The following is a 13,408-nucleotide window of genomic DNA, read 5'->3' as shown; positions in this document are numbered from 1 at the left end:
TGGGGACTTGACTCTGGGTCCCACGATGTGCTCCAGACTCTGACAGGAGAAAGATTTTCATATACATTTTCTTTCATCTCTGACACTTCTATTATAGAGAAAGGGCAAATAGCAATTTTAAAATATTTCTTCTAATCAATTCTCTTTTAATGTGCATGAATTTCATGCACCGGGCCACTAGTAAGATATAAGGCTGGAATTGATTAAATATTCTGTTTGTGCCCTAAATAAAAGCAACTGGAAGGCTAGAGGCCCAAGTGGTTCCATTTCTATTTGGATGGACCTCAGATAGTAACAAGATGGAATGTGTGCTTGCCCTGTACCAGGAGGAAACCAACTGAGGAAACGCTTCCTGTAAGACTCTCTCCCTATTTTTTCCATCCAACAGAGGTAAAGAGCAAGGATCCCCCAAAATGATCCAGTCCCCGTCCTCTGACATAAACTATACCTCTTGCCTCTCAAGGGGAGGAACAGTACTTGGAGTTTATAAGAAATTTATCTGGATACATAAATGGCCAAGTATCCTCAGAAGTTAATCATTCTGCACTGTCGATACCTTGTGCTGATGTCTGTTGATATTTTCAGGGACCATTACTTGTGCCCTTGCCCAGGAGTTGGAGAAGAACTTGTGCTCTGATACAATTGGCTATCCCTTTCACTTTGGCATATCACAAATCTTTTTTAATGGCAGACGAACTAGGAAGAAGAGAGAGAGAGTTCAGGGAGTTCCTTCAATCCTCATATTTACACAGATTACATTGGGATTCCAGGAGGGGTGCCAAATGAGCTTAGAGCTAGAGGTCAGATTGCTGCAGGATTTGAATATGTCCTGTTCTGGTGGCTCACTGTAAATGAGAATGTGGATTGGATTAATTATCTATATATATAAAAGCCTAAATGACTGGCTGATCGGCCAATCGGCCAGTAGCTATGATGTACACTTACCACCAGGGGTCAGATACTCAATGCAGGAGCTGCTGAGCGACAGCAACTTTGCAGAGTCCCTCTTGCACTCCTGGACTTGTCAGGGGATGTTGAACTGATGATTATGGTCCGATCCCCATGGACCAGGCCAAGGGACCCCACCAGTGCATGAATCTGTGCACCGGGCATCTAGTATCTATAATAATAAAAGCATAATATACTAATTAGACTGGACAGCAGAACGACCTTCCAGATGTCATTCCAGACCTCCTTCCAGACAAAGCCATGGCGGCAGGGGCTGGGGTAGAAACGGTTAGAAGTAATCAGGCAGGCAGACAAGCAGTTAGGGGTGATGAGGCAGGCAGGCAGAGTGATTAGGGGCAATTGGGCATGCAGGCAGGCAGTTGAGCGGTTAAGAGCCAATGGTTCCAAATTGCAAGAGGGATGTCCTGGATTGTGAGAGTGTGCAGGCCAAGCTGAGTGACCCATTCTCCCATGCACAAATGTTATGCACCAGGCCTCTAGTCTACTATAACCAGCAAAGGATTGTTAAATATACTCAAGATGCAGTTAAAGGAATAGCTAAACAACTACATGTCACCAGCAGGATGACATGAAAGAATAGGTTGGCCTTGGATATGATTCTGGCAGAAAAGGAGAAGTATATGTAATGTTGGGGGGCCAGTGTTGTACATTCATCTCTGACAACACAGCCAGACAGAACCATCACTGAGGCATCACATGGATTAACAACTCTAGTTAATGAGTCAGCCTGGAATCCTGAAATTGAGGATTCTTTCTCTGATTAAGCAGAGGTACTGAAAGTGGAAGGGAATGATGGGATACATATCCACCTCTTTGATTATGAATTACAGTGATGTATAAGAGGTCTTATTTAAAGGTTAATTGAAACTGCATTGACCAAGCAGCAAAATAATCTTCTCCTAGTCCTAGACCATGGGTTCTCAAACTATGGCCCGCGGGCCACATGCAGCCCACCAAAAACATTTATCCGGCCCGCCAGGTGTTTTTGCCACTGCTGCCTGTTGCTTAGCAGCCGACTCGTCCCGGCCCGCAGTGTGCATGTGTGGAATGTGCGCCGCACTCTCTGACTCCCCTCCTTCTCTCTGTTTCTCGACTCCTCCTCTCAGTCTCGGGTGTGATCGGATGAGTCACGAGCTTGCCTGTGCAGAGCCTGCTGCTGCCTGAGGACCGAGGTAAGAACAAGTTAAGATTTATTTTTTTTTTGAAGTTAGGAGGTCTATTTTTTTTTAATTTTGCAGTTAGTAGGGCCTTTTTTTTGAAGTTAGGAGAGCCTTTTTTTTGAAGTTTTGTTTTTTTACTTCAAAATAAAATATGTGCTGTGTGCATAGGAATTTGTTCATAGTTTTTTTTTTAAACTATAGTCCAGCCCTCCAATGGTCTGAGGGATGGTGAACTGGCCAACTGTTTAAAAAGTTTGAGGACCCCTGTCCTAGACAGTGCAGAACATGAAAGTCAATGAATGTTAGCCAAGTTTAAAGTCAAGAGTTTAAATAAAGAAAAGGGGGTTGGGGGTTGTGAGAATAAACAAATAATCTTTTCTGTCAAAGAAGGGAGTTTAGGCAGCCATCATTTTGGCTTACATGACTTGCAGCTCCCCTGCAGGCCACCATTTTGAAACAACAAAGGTCAACCCCTTCCTTTAAAATAGCCAATCATGAAAGAGTGTGAGCCTAAGATCTTCCAATCAAGAGTGAGGGACAGATTACATGTGTTAGGAATAAAAAGCTGAGTGGAACACAGCTCAGTGTGCATTTGTTCTTAGACCATGTGTGTGCACACCCTTCTGCAGGAGTAAAAGTATTTTCCTTGCTGTCTGGCCTCTAAATATGCTTTGTGTTTTACCCAGGCTTTTGTTAGCTGGGAGTTTTTTTATTATTATTACTGCTTCTATTTCATCAGTTTTTATTGGCCTATCAGGTTTTCTGCTTTTTCCTGATTCAATTTTAGAAGATTATATTTTTCTAAGAATTGGTCCATTTCATCCTCATTTTCTGACTACTGTGTTCATTGCATTTTCTTACTACCTTTGCATTTCTGTGGTGTCAGTGGTTACTTCACCACTTTCATTTCTGATTTTATTTATTTGTATCCTCTCTCTTTGTTTCTTGATGAGTCTAGCTAATGGTTCATCCGTCTTGTTTATCTTTCAAAGAACCAGCACTTGGCTTTATTGATTTTTTTGTATTATTATTATTTTTTTAATATCTATGTCATTTATTACTGCTCTAATCTTTTTTATTTCCTTCCTTCTACTTACTCTAGGCTTTTCTTGTTATTCTTTTTCTAGTTCTTTAAGTTGTAGGGTTAAATAATTTATTGTTGACTTTCCTTGTTTTTTTGAAGTAGGCCTGTAGTGCTATAAACTTCCCTCTCAGGACTGCTTTTGCTGTACCCCAGAGATTTGCGGTTGTTGTATGTTCATTTTCATTTGTTTCCAGAAAGTATTTTATTTCTTTCTCCATATCATTGGTAGCCCATTCATCGTTTAATAACATTCTATTTAGCTTCCATGAGTTTGAATGTTTTGGGGTGTTTTTATTATAGTTGATTTCTAATTTCATTCCACTGTGATCTGAGAAGATGCTTGACATTGTTTCAATCTTTTTGAACTTGTAGAGACTTGTTTTGTTTCCTAACCTGTCATCTATCTTTGTGAATGACCTATGTGCACTTGAGAAGAGTGTATATTCTGCTGCTTTGGGGTGAAATGTTCTATAAATGTCAATTAAATCCATCTGATCCAGTGTGTCCTTTAGAATCACTGTATCCTTGTTAAGTTTTTGTCTGGAAGGTCAAAACAGTGAAGTCAATGGGGTGTTAAAGTCTCATACTATGACAGTATTGTTGTCAATATCTCCCTTAAAGTCCTCCAGAATTTTTTATATATTTAGGTGATCCTATATTGGGTGCATATATTTACCAGGGTTATATCCTCTTGTTGGATGGATCCCTTTAGTATTATGTAGTGTCATTTGTTGTCTCTTATTATGTGTTGGGTACCAGAGGACATGGCAAAGCCCTGGACTCTACCCTACGTCGATCCTGGAAGGTTTTAAGGTCAAAGCTCAGGAAAGGCTTAAGGCTTTATTAGAGTTTGCAGCAAAGTGGAACTAGACAAGGCTTGACCGAGGCACGACCTCTGTAGCTAAAAGTATCGTAGTAACTGTCAAACAATAGATGGATCTAGACAAAGCTTGCCTAGTCTTGCCTAGCCTGTAACAATCTGTTACTTCCCTATGACAGGCCAGGCCCTAGCAGTGATCTATGAAGCATGACCAGTCACAGCTTAGCTATAAAACAGTGTGTGTAAAGAATAAAGTTGCTGGTGCCTTGTGCCAGTCCTCCCAACCCTGTCTCCTGGTCTTTAATCCCACTCTGCCTCTACCCGTCGGACCCTCTCCAAGGTGCGGGTCACCACAGTTATGGCCTTCATTTTGAAGTCTATTTTTTCAGATATGAGTATTGCTATCCCAGCTTTTTATTCTTTTTCATTTGCATGGAAATTTTTTTCCCATCCCTTCACTCTCGTCCTGTGTATGTCTTTTGTTCTGAGGTGGGTTTCTTGTAGAAACACATAGTTGGGTCATGTTTTTGTATCTATTTAGCTACCCCATGTCTTTTTATTGGAGTTTTTATTCCATTTACATTTAAAGTTATTATTGATTGGTACTTATTTATTGCCATTTTAATTCTGTATGCCTAGGTTTCTCTCTCTTTCTTCTTGTCATTACAACAGTCCCTTTAGCATTTCTTGTAATGTTGCCTTCATGGTGATGTACTCCTTTAATCTTTTTTTTTTTTTTTTTTTTTTGTCTGGGAAGCTCTTTATTTGACCATCTATTTTGAATGATAGCCTTGCTGGGTATAGTAACCTTGGCTTCAGATCCTTGCTTTCCATTATGTTGAGTACTTATTGCCATTCCCTTCTGGCATGCAGAGTTTCTGTTGAGTAATCAGGTGTCAGTCTTATTGGAGTTCTTTGTAGGTAACTGTTTGCTTTAATCTTGCTGCCTTTATGATTCTCTTTATCTTTAATTTTTGGCATTTTAATTATGATGTGTCTGGGTGTCAGCCTGTTTGGGTTCTTCTTGCTTGGGGTTTTCTGTGCCTCCTGAATCAGTGTGACTTTTTCCTTTACCAAGTTAAGGAATTTTTCTGCCGTTATTTCCTCAAACACGTTCTCTATCCCTTTCTCCATTTCTGCCTCTTCTGGCACACCTGATATTCGCATATTGTAATGTTTTCTGTTGCCCCACAGCTCCCTTAAGCTCTTCTCCTGTTTTTTAATTGTTTTTTTTTTCTTTTTGATTCTCTGATTGAATGATTTTTTTCAACCCTGTCTTCTATTCAGTGATTTGATCCTCAACTTCCACAAATCTTCTGTGTATTCCATCTAATGTGTTCTTTATTTTTGCTGTCATTCTTTATTTCTGTTTTCATAATTACTATATCTTTTCTCATGCTGTTGAGCATCTTTACCATCATTATTCTTCACTCTGTATCAGATAAATTTCTTATCTCCATTTCATTTATCTCTTCTTTTGGAGAATTCTCTTGTTCTTTAATTTATGGGTTGCTTCTTTCTCTTCTCATTTTCACTGCCTGTTTGGGTTTATGACTATGTAGTAGGTAGATCTGCCTATGCCCCTTGATGTCTATTGCAGGGCAGTGTCAAATGCTGTTGCTCACTAATTAGATCAGGCAAAGACTCAAAGTGTCCAGAGACAGCTTCTGCCTACAGCCTGATAGGATTCAGTCTTGAATAGCCATCAGGCAATTGTGCACAGGTGTGGTGAAATTTTTTTCAACAGGGTGGGGAAATTGCTTTTGCTGGAGGCTAATTGTTATTCTCAGTCTCTTAATGGGCCTCAGAAACTCTGCACAGTGGTGCAAGGTGTTTTCCAGTAATGTGGGTTAACTGTCTTCCACCCAGGCAAGGCCACCTGTATAGCAAATGTCTGTTTGAGAAAGATGACTTCAGCATAGGAAACTGGGGTTTCTGCCTTCTGAGCTCTAACCCTAGAGCCCCTAATCCTGGATTCTGCTCATACAGCTCCAGTCCACTCTTCCATCTCTCTGCCAGAGCACAAGGTGAGTGGCTCAACAGGGTATTTTGTGTTGGCCCTTTAAGAGGGTGCCTGCATTTCCAGCTATCTCTCCCTGGCAGACACAAATCTTGCTGCATTTCACAGTCTGATGTTATGTGGATAACCTTCTCAGTTTTGATGCTCTCTGCTCAGTCACCCAGCTTGAGGATTAGATCTCAGAGTTCTCAGTGGCAATCCCACATAGCTGAGATAGCTCTCCAGAACTTCCATTGCTATCTGTGGGAGCCTGGCCAGCCCTTATGTGCCTCCTCCCCTCCTACCAGTCTCTCTGAGGTCTCCACTTTCAGTTCTCAGATATCAGGTTTATCTCCAGCAATCCTTCCATTGATTATTCATGAAGTTTTTCTGTATTTCAGTTGTAATTCCTGTTTGGTCCTAGGAGTGTGTTCATGCAGCATCCACTTACTCCACTGCCATTTTTAATCTCTCCCTTCCAGTCTCTCTAGGTTATGGATTTGATCCCTGGTCAGGCACATACAGAAGGCAACTGACTGATGTTTCTCTCTCTCAGTTTCTTTTATTTTTATTTTAAAAAATAAAACAATGAAAGGTAGGCTATTAGAGTTTAATGTGATCTTTACCCTTCACCAATAGGTCATGTCACCTAACTTCCACATGCCTTACATTTCCTCTCTGTCACAAAATTTATTTCTTTTTTAAAGTATACTTTGAAGATAATTTAGAAATGGCAATCCTATCTAATAAAAGAGAAACATGGTAATTAGTGTACGACCGCTACCCTTCCCATTGGCTAATCAGGGTGATATGCAAATTAACTGCCAGCCAAGATGGCAGTTAACCACCAACAAAGATGGCGGTTAATTTGCATACATAGCCGCAATGCTGGAAGGTGAAAGGGATGGGAAACCCAGCCAGCAGGCAAGAGGTGGGGGGCGGGCAAAGACGGCCGGTGATCAGTGATTGCATTGTGGATTGGAGGCAGAGAGAGCTGCTTCCCCGTGATCGCCATGGCATTGGGGGCAGAGAGAGCGATACACAGGCCAGCCAGCACTCCCGACCCCCGGGGCTGTGGGTGCCGGCTGGCCTGCTACCCAGTGATCGCCATGGTGATCAGGGGCAGAGAGAGCCGCTGTGCAGGCCAGCCGGCACCCCCGGACCCTCCCAGGCGTGGGTGCCGGCTGGCCTGCTACCCCATGATCGCCATGGAAAAAAGACCTTCAAGGCCTGTCCAAGGAAGGTTTGCATTTAAAACTAAGTGGGGTGGTCCGGAACTGCGTGGCACTGACAACCAGGGCAGTCTCTGTGTCAGTGGCACATCTGCGGCTTGAAATGTGGGGGGTGAGGGCCATGTAAGCCAGAGGCTTTGGCTTCAATGGTCAGATAATTTCAGCTCCAAGGCAGGCGCAATCAGGGAAGACATGGGGACCTTCACAAAAAAGGAGAAGGCTGAAGAGGAAGGATACTTCCCAGAGCGGATTAAAGAACAGCTGGCAGCCTTGAAGAAACAACATGAAGAAGAGATCACTCATCATAAAAAGGAGATTGAGCGTCTGCAGAAAGAAATTGAGCAGCACAAGCAGAACATCAAGAAACTGAAAGATCATGATACTGCGGCAGCGTCAGGGTGAGGGGACAGCCATATTTGTCAGTGCGCTGGAGCTGTCAACAACGGAAAGTGTACGGGAGCTGGGCAGGCGCACAGACAGGCACACAGACCCCAGGCCCACCTCGCCACTGCCTGGCGTCACCACCACCGCTGCAGATGCCATCTCATGGGGCCTGCGCCCCGCAGCGGAAGGCGGGGGTCGGGGGTGGGGGGATGTCTTACAAACCGAACTTGACCATGCACATGCCCTCCACCTCCATCAAGGCCTCTGGGAGCGTTCACCCGCCTTCCACCAGCATGGCAACGTCTTCCCAATACCGCCAGCTGCTGAGTGACTAGGACCAGCATCTCTAACACGCAGGGAACAGAGAACAGCCAGGTGCCCCAGAGCAAATATGCTGAGCTGCTGGTCATCATTGAAGAACTAGGGAAGGAGATCTGACTCACATAAGCGGGCAGCAAGAGCGTGATGGAGAGACTGAAACAAGGCATCATCCACACGACAGGGCTGGTTCAGGAGTGCTTGGCCGAGATGGAGCGGAACACCAGGTCCTAGCTAGCCCCTAAGTCAGCATGAATGGCTTTCCCTCTTCTTCCAAGAAGTGACAGCTCATGCTTGCACCCCCTTCAGATGAAACTTGGTTTCAAAATGGTAACAGCTTGGTTTCTCCTCCCCATGCCCCTCCCGTGGTTCATCAGGCTCTGAACCTCCCATCGCTGAGATGGAGAAGAGATTTTTGCAGTTATTAGATTTACATATTAGTTAGGAACTACCCAGGGCATTTTGTGTGTGTTTTTTTAAGCATTGATTTACATGATGCATGTCAGTTACCTATCACAGCAAACTGTAGTTGGCCTCCCAGATACGTGTTTCTTTTCTGGATACATTTCTGTTACTCCATGGTTCTTTATGTTTCTCTTCTGAGCTGATCCAACTCTGAGGGTTTGTTTCAGTGAGTCCTGAGGCAGTGCTTTAGTAGCCAGTGCCCATTCACCACACAGTATAAATTCTTTTCAATGTAACTTTTTTTTTTTTTTGCTTAAGCATTTGCATGACTATTAGTACTTTGAAGTCAATCTTTAAAATGCACAAGTTATAAATACAGAAGAAAGAGCAATTTATTGAACCTCCCCTGACAAGGACCCCTGAAATTTCCCCTAAGGATGTATGTACATTTCAGTTCCGCCTTTCCCATCAGTGGATCCAAACATCTGGAAGACAGTGACTAATAGTGTTTCCATCTTTGTATGTATTTATTACTTGATGTAATAAAGCTTATTTTCATTAACAACAACAACAAAAAAGAAACTGAAAGATCATGCTGATGGTTAAGTGCACACAGTTCCCCATAGAATGGCTACATACTGTCCACTTCTATGAAGACATAGTTCTGGTAACTAATATCTATTTATGCTGCCAACAGATTATAATAAATTGTGATCAGTGGGGAAAAAAAACAACAAAAAACCAAGTGGGGTGACATCAGAATTACCCAAGCATACCCCCAACCCCTTCACCTGCCCAGACGCCTAGGGTCCCTTTATAGCTGGGCTGAGCCCAGTGCGGCCCAGTGGCCTGGACACCAGACCTGACCATCCCTCTGGTTTTGCCCAAACATCTGAAGTTCGCATTAGTTGCCAACTTAAGAAATTGGAGCATTCACGTAAAATCAGGATTCCCCACTTCTCTTTCCAAAGTGGCCAATTGGGCTACCAACCAAGGGTGGTCGGTGTCACTTCAGCCCTAAGAGGAACCCCCAGCTTGGGGGTGTGGTGAGGAGGAAGCTATCCGTGCAGACAGTTCAGTTGTGTAAACTCCCACTGACAGTAGCACAGCCCAACAGTGTGGCCATTCAACTGCGAGGCAGCACAGCCATGAAATAGTCTGGCTGTTAAACAAGGCCCCTCTCCAGCTTTCAGGGGGCTTCACCTACTCCAACCCACTGCACCCCACTCTGCCCCAGTGAGACAGCTTCAGTGTTTCAGCTCCAGCAAACAGAACACGTCCCAGTGGAAAGGGAAAGTGTATCCATGGCCAGTGTTGCTCAATGGATAGAGCCTCTGCCTGAGGACTGAAGGGCCCAGAGTTCAATTCCTGGTCAGGGCACATGCCTGGGTTATGGGTTTGATCCCCAGTGTGGGGCGTGCAGGAGGCAGTCAGTCAATGATTCTCATCATTGATGTTTCTATCTCCCTCCCTCTCTGAAATCAATCTATACTAATAAAAGGGTAATGTGCTAATTAGACAAAACAACTTCCAGACAACTTTCTGGATGTCCTTTTGGACAAAGCCATGGTGGCGGGGCCGAGGCAGAGGTGGTTAGGGGTGATCAGGCCGGCAGGGGAGAGCAGTTAGGGGGATCAAGCTGGCAGGGGAGAGCAGTTAGGACAATCAGGCTGGCAGGGGAGAGCAGTTAGAGGGGTCAGGCCAGCAGGGAGAGCAGTTAGGGAGATCAGGTCGGCAGGCAGGTGAGCAGTTAGGAGCCAATGGTCCCAGATTGCAAGAGGGATGTCCGGCTGCCAGTTAGGGGGATCCCAGGGATCGAGCCTAAACCAGCAGTCGGACATCCCCCAAGGGTTCCCCAATTAGAGAGGGTGCAGGTTGGGCTGAGGGGACCCCCCCCCCCATGCACGAATTTCGTGCACCGGGCCACTAGTCTTATATAATAAAAGCCCAGTGACTGAAATGGTAAAACGACCAGAAGGACCATGACCCCTCGCTCCCCCAGTGGGGACCCCCACCCCAATAAGGGGTGTGGCAAGCCTTCAAACTCCCAGGGGCCCTTGCCCAGGCCGGCATCACCCCCAGTGGGAACCCCCACCCCAATCAGGGGTGTGGCCAGCCTGAAAACCCCCCACAGCCCCTCACCCAGTCCAGCTCTGCCCCCCAGCAGGGACCCCCACCCTGATCGGGGGTGTGCCCAGCCTATAAACCACCTGCAGCCCCTCAGCCTGGCTGGCCCCGCTCCCCAGCAAGGACCCACACGCCGATCTGGGGCCCCCATCAGGGCAGGCCAGATGGCCCTCACCTGTGCACCAGGCCTCTATCCTAAATAATAAAAGGGTAATATGCAAATTGACCCTAATGGTGGAACAACCAGAACAACCCTGGACCAGTTACTATGTGGTGTACTGACCACCTCTCAGTCCCTTTCCCTGGCCAGCAGGCTCTGATCACTCGAGGCAGGGCGGGGCCAGCGAGCAAGCAGGAACAGCCAACTTCTCAGTCCCTTCCCCTGGTCATCAGGCACTGATTACCCAATGGTGAATGGGGATCCAGGGGTGGGTGGCAGCAAGGAGCAGGTCCAGCTGCTGGCAGCTGGGGAAGATGGCCCTGGTCACAGGCCAGGCCTATGGACTGTACCCATGCACGAATTTCATGCACCAGGCCTCTACTATGGCATTATGTTTGTCTCAACTCTTTCACTCAAGCCAACCTGGATTCCAGTCCTAATTCTACCACTTAATAACTGTGAGTCTTTGGCCTGGTCTCTTAACTTCTTGCACCAGCTAAGATTCTATGAAATTTACTGTTGCACATCTGAAGGTGTCCAGAAGTAGGAGATCCCATTCTTGGTGTATGTGTCTGGTTCTGTTTCTTTCTGATGCTCTTGACTTTTCCTATCCTGCAAAGTTTTTGGATAGGTATTAACAAGTGTGCAATATTTCTGGGAATTATTTTAATAGAAGACATTGGGGGCTGGAGGAGTGGGGAGAGGAACTGCCTTTTTACATGTCTTTTCCCAGAAGCTGCTTGAAATGTTAAAAGACTTCCCCTCATGTCATGGGCCATATTTAGGTCACATGGTCATTCCTACACCAATAGGGGTGGGGAAAGCAATTGCCACTCATAGGTAGCTGGTCATACTCTTTCCCTAGAGCCATGCATAGAGTCAGCTTTCTCTGAGTCACATGGCAACGAAGGAGTCTGTTTTAGAAAGTAAACAACATTGAGGTTCTGCCCTGGTTGGTTGTTCGGTGGGTTAGAGCATCTTCCAACTATGTCAAGGTTGCAGGTTTGATCCCCTGTCAGGGCACATACAAGAATCAACCAATGCACAGAAAATAGTGCAGTGAAGGTCTAGGGAGGGGATAGGAGATAGGGGAAGGGGGTAAATTGGGGGAGGGGGGCTTTCAACAATAAGGATACATTTATAAAATTGAAAAACATGAAAAAAGAGAATCAAGCAATGAATGCATAATAAATAAGTGGAACAACAAATTGATCTATCTCTCTCTCTCTCTCTCTCTCTCTCTCTCCCCCCCCCCCCGCCTTCTTTCTGAAATCAAATTTTTTTTAAATTACCTTCCATTAGGAAGTGAATAAATGGTTGGTGGCCAACATATTTACTATGGTTTCATTGCCCTTCTTCTATGCTTCTTGCTTTTCCTGGAATTAAGTACATTTTTAAAAATTTAAGTGTTATGTTTTCAACTAGAGGCCCGGTGCATGAAATTCATGCTTGGGTACAGTCCCTAGGCCTGGCCTGTGATCAGGGCCATCTTCCCCAGCTGCCCACAGCTGGCCCCGGCCCCGCTGCCACCCACCCAAAGTTCCCCATTCACCATTGCATGATCAGAGCCTGCTGGCCAGAGGGAGGAATCGAGAGGTTGGCTGTTCCACCCACTCACCGGCCCCACCACTGCCGTAGGTTGCCCTCTGTGTGTGGGGCGACTGGCAGGACAGGAGCCTTGGCCTGGTGCCACCCCCATCCCCCACCACCAACCCCCAGTTCCCTGTTCACTGCTGGGTGATTGGAGCCTGCCGACCTGGTAAAGAGACCAGGAGGTGGTCAATGCGCCTCATAGTGACTGGTCGAGTAGTCGATCTGGTCATTCCACCATTAGGGTAAAATTGCATATTACCCTTTTATTATATAGGATAGAGGCCTGGTGCATGGGTGGGGGCCAGCCCGCATGCCCTGATGGGGACCCCAGATTGGGGTGGGGTCTCTGCAGGGAGGCAGGGTTGGCTGGGGTGAGGGGCCATGGGTGGTTTGCAGGATGGCCACGACCACAATGGGGGTGGGGGGTCGCCACTGGGGGCAGGGCCAGCTGGGGCAAGGGGCCGCTGGGTGGTTTGCAGGCAGGCCACACCCCCTATCAGGGTGGGGGTCCATGCTGGGTCACAGGGCCGGTCCAGGCAAGGGGTTTGCAGGCCAGCCACGTGCCAAATCGGTGTGTGGGGTCTCCACTGGGGGATAGGGTAAGGGGTGGTAGTTGTTCTATTCTCTGGTCATTCTGGTCATTCCATTGTTTCAGTCGCTGGGCTTTTATTATATAGGACTAGAGGCCCATTGCATGAAATTTGTGCACAATGGGGAGGTCCATTCAGCTCAGCCTGCACCCTCTCCAATCCGGGACCCCTTAGGGGATGTCCAACTGCCCTGGATCAGGCCTAAACCAGCAGTCGGACATCCCTCTCACAATCCAGGACAGCTGGCTCCTAACTGCTCATCTGCCTGCCAACCTGATCACCCCTAACTGTTCCCCCTTCCAGCCTGGTCATCCCTCACTGGCCCCCCCTGCCTGCCTAGTCACCCCCAACTCCCCCCCCCGCTGGCCTGGTCACCCCCAACTCTCCCCCGCCAGCCTAGTTGCCCCTAACTTCCCCCCCTGCCAGCCTGGTCACTCAACACACCTACTGTTCAGTTGTTTGGTCATTCCTCACTAACCCCTCTGCTGGCCTGGTCACCCGACTCAGCCTGTTCAGTCATCCGTTCGGTTGTTTCAGATGTGACGGCACCTGTCTATATATATACTA

The 13,408-nt window shown here is 46.4% G+C and overlaps 1 pseudogene; it reads left to right on the top strand.

Moving 5' to 3' along the window:
* The first annotated feature begins 7,857 nt into the window (after nt 1-7,857).
* Nucleotides 7,858-8,200, top strand: LOC132229359 (cyclin-dependent kinase 2-associated protein 1-like; annotated as a pseudogene).
* Nucleotides 8,201-13,408: the final 5,208 nt, after the last annotated feature.

This window comes from Myotis daubentonii, chromosome 3 (assembly GCF_963259705.1).
Source record: "Myotis daubentonii chromosome 3, mMyoDau2.1, whole genome shotgun sequence".
NCBI lineage: Eukaryota > Metazoa > Chordata > Mammalia > Chiroptera > Vespertilionidae > Myotis > Myotis daubentonii.
Note: the sequence above shows the minus strand (reverse complement) of the source record. Positions and strands in the feature narration are given on the sequence as shown.